Raw genomic sequence first — 3,939 nt, 5'->3', positions numbered from 1 at the left:
TCAGGGCACAGCATCTCAGCCTTCGCTTCCATAGAATGGTTTGGGTTGGAAGGGACCTTTAAAGGTCATCTAGTCCAACCCCCCTGCTATGGGCAGGGACATCTTCAACTAGATCAGGTTGCTCAGAGCCCCATCCAACCTGACCTTGAATGTTTCCAGGGGTGGGGCATCTACCACCTCTCTGAGCAACCTTCCACTTCGGTCTTGTTACAGGTTGATTTAATGCAATGAAGCTGGAGCAACTCAAAGCTTCCACTAAGCGAAAGGGAAAAGCTGCGTGGTTAAAGCAAATGTTTTTAACGCTCACAAGATCTGGGCTCTGTTCCCAGCCCAAATGCAGATGTCTCATGATCTCAGACAAATCACATCACTCCTTCATGCATGGGGGGGGCCTCACTGGCCGCACTTGTTGATACTTCTTCAACACAGGCACTTCGCAGCACCCTGTGAGATTTGCCACCAGAAGCCACCTCTCCTAAATAAAGGCTCATAAATCCATTTCCTGACTGCATTTGCTGTCCGTTTCTGCTTCAATTCTGATCACCTCAAAGATATGCGGTGCTATTTTTGTTAACTCTGAAAGCCCCATGCAGAGCTGCTGGCACTTTTGAGTCAGTCCTTGTTTTAGCACCCTGCAAACCACAGTCATCGGGGTTTTTTTGCTCAGTGTGGCAAGAAAAGAATTATGGTTAAGAAGCAGCCTGTCCAAACTGTACTTACTATATTGTCCTCTTAAAGACAGAAGAGACCATAAGCATTTCTGTTTTCATCATGCACAAGTCCTCTGCTGTGCTGGAGGAAGAGAGAACATTTTCCTAGCACAGAAGCTCTTTAGCCAGCTGTCAGCACAGCCTGTGCTTTTAGCATAAGGGTTCCCAGTCCACTTTCCTACCTTCTGTCCACAGGGAATCATCAAAAACCATCCAGACCCCAAGACAATGGATCCAAGGAGGACCCAGAGCTTGGGGTCCTCCTGCCTCTTTGCTGCTTGCATTTGCCATTCAATTTCGGGTCAGCTCAGAAAGCCTCCAGGATGCGTGACGCTATTTCTGCAAATCTTGGGAGCGTGGCAGAGGGCTTGGGCATTTTTTTGGCACTACATACGTTAGTATCCTACAGACTGCAATCATCTTCTGCTCTGCTCTGATGAGAAAAACAGCGTGTTTGGGAAGCAAGCAGTCCATCCAAATGCAGTTTCCATCTCCGCCAGATAATCCCCTTCCGGGAGAGAGAGGTGCGATGATGCACTGAAGAGGTTTAACTCAATTCCCAGGCATCAATTACACTCGGTCTCATTGTGTTTTACAGGCAATTACTCCTCACACTAAACCTTTCAAAAGACAAAATACCCAGGAAGCAACCAAGCCCCTGAGGGAGAGGACCAGGGGAATATTTTTAGGTGTCATCAGTCACTAGCTTAGATTTCTAGCAGGCCTGCCAGCCCTGTCTATACCCATTGCTGCATCACTTAAAGCTTGACTTAGCATGGCCTTGCAAGACGCTGGCTTAGATGACTTCTCTATTTTTTCTCACCTTTAGCTGTATGGTGTGGAAAGCCCCACAGCAGAAAGCGTCTACCTCCAGAAACCGAACCCCATGGCAGGGGCACTTATTTTGGGGTTGTAGGACTTGGGTGATGATTAGGAGCCAGGCTGCTGCATACAGCTTACGCTTTCCTGGGCATGCAGACCATGAGCACCAGGACATGGTAAACATGTCCCCAGGAACAAGGTTTCCCAGTATGAACCTGGGAGATCCCTGAGATAGATCCCACATGCTCTGCTAGATCACTGCCTGCAAATTCATCCCTCTCCGAATCCAGGGCTTTTTTTTTTCTCCCTGTTACTCCCCTGCTCTCACACCAGCTCAGGAGCCTCTTGCTGTTAGGAGAAGCAGCAGTGTCCTCCGAGTCCAGGCATTTTCTGATGAATAGGACCAACCACTCCCATGAGCCCAAGCCATCTTGAAACTTTTGCACTTGGTTTAGTAAAAGGGTTTTCAAGGTTTTTCAGCCACACATGCACCGGGCATGGTGGCATTGCCTCCTGCGCGGGCACGCGAGTGTTGAGTTGCATTTGAAATGCAATGGGGATCAAAGCGTGTTTGCTGGCCAGCTTCAGCAGGTGCTAAAAACTCCCCATTCACCTCTTCTTTTTCTTCTCCGCTGAGGTATTTTGGGGAGTGGGGTCCAGCAGATGATTTGCTAAGATGGTGGCACACATGGAGAAGCTCCTTCAGGGCTGATGTGGACAAGCCGTGGAGGTGCGTGGTTTCTCCTGGTGCTGTGTGAGGAGCAACCTAGATGCTGCCAGTGGCTTTGCTGTGGTAGGATGGCCCTGGAGAGCACTTGTGTGGCACAACATGGGTCCCCCAAGCCTCTGCTGAGCCATGGCCAGGTCCTGCACCCTGCCAGGCAGTGCTCAGCGCCTGCTGACTGCTCTTTGTTCAGGGGTGCGTGAGGAGATGGGTGGTTGCGGGCAGCCCCAGTACCACTCCTCATCCTCCATCTGAGGGGCTTGGGGATGGTTGCACGCTGCAGATGTGAAGATTGATGGCTGGAGGTTGTCTGGAAACAAGATTTTCGGTGTTTTGAAGTCTTCTATCAGGAATATGCTAGGCTCAAGTGTCAACTAGTGCGTATCTCCAGCACCTCTTCGATTACCCTAGGGGGAATTGGATACAGAGGTGAGTTGTGTGGCTTTATCCACCAACGGAGCAATTCCACAAGCCCATGAGCTCCGAACAGGCTGTTTCCTTTGCCGAGGGGATCTGTGTGGCGGAGGCAGCCCTGTGAAATCACAGCTAGCCCCAGGTGTCTGGACAGCGAAGGAATTGGAATTTGCTAAATCTGCGCAGGGTCTGTATTTGATTTTCCAGCTGTGACAGTTTCCCCCTTTTAAAAAGCCACAGTGGTGATAACTGTCATGGGTTTATGTCATGTGGTGATGGGTAGTTTCTCTCAGAGGTCTGATTCCTTGAAAATACTTGTTTTTCTTTTTGAAAGAGGAAGTTTCTTATTGTGATGGTTACTGTTAAGGACTTCAACATATGAACTCAGATCATTAAAGATAGAAAACAAAGTAAACTCCAAATGTGTTACTTTTAAGAAATCTTATGGTATTGAGTAGCCTCAGATTATGAGTATCTGGGATCACTAATACTAAAAATAAGGAAACGCCTCATTTATTTAGTAGTAAAGAGCTTGGAAGCTGGAAGAAGATACAGATGAATGAATGGAAGGAATGAACTAATGATTTGGGTTTCAGTGGATTTCTTTTCAATGGAAAGATGGAAATCTATTTCTGAGTTGCCATAGGCCTTCAAAAAAACAAAGATCAAACCATCAAACTGGGTTGTAGCCAGGGGTGTATCAGAGCTAGACCGTGTCCTAGGCCACTTTTGTGTCCACCAACCTCCTGCTGACAATTTTGACCAAGAGGTTCTGCTACCCATTGCCTTCCCAAGCCACCCCACCCTGTCCACCGCCCCTATGGCTTCTGGCTTGGTGGGAGCTGCCAGGAAGGTGCCTTTCCCAGGTATGGCTTTTTTTTTTTCCTGCTTGGAAAATCTGCTGGCGTAGATTGGAATGGCAAATGCTGGTGCGGCCCCGAGACTCAAGCTCTGGAGTACACCATCAGAGTCAGGAGGTCAATGTCCACCCTCTTCACCCTCCCTTGCACTTGCTGGGTGGGCGCTGGGTCCACCTGGCTCTCAGAGGTGGCCAGGCCTTTGGACCCCAGTGTGAGGTGAGATAGTTAATAATTAATTGCTGGAACAAAATGCCAGACCCTGAGGTGAGGTTTTACTGACTGGGAAAAATCAATACATGGGATTTACTTTGGAAATGTCAGAGAGGGATGGTGGTCAACACAGCTCTGTCATTGTTCTGCATAACATTGGCCAGAGAGGGGAGAGCAAGAGCTGGAGGACTCCAGCTGA

This window comes from Fulmarus glacialis, unplaced genomic scaffold, assembly GCF_000690835.1.
Source record: "Fulmarus glacialis isolate BGI_N327 unplaced genomic scaffold, ASM69083v1 scaffold37912, whole genome shotgun sequence".
NCBI lineage: Eukaryota > Metazoa > Chordata > Aves > Procellariiformes > Procellariidae > Fulmarus > Fulmarus glacialis.
Note: the sequence above shows the minus strand (reverse complement) of the source record.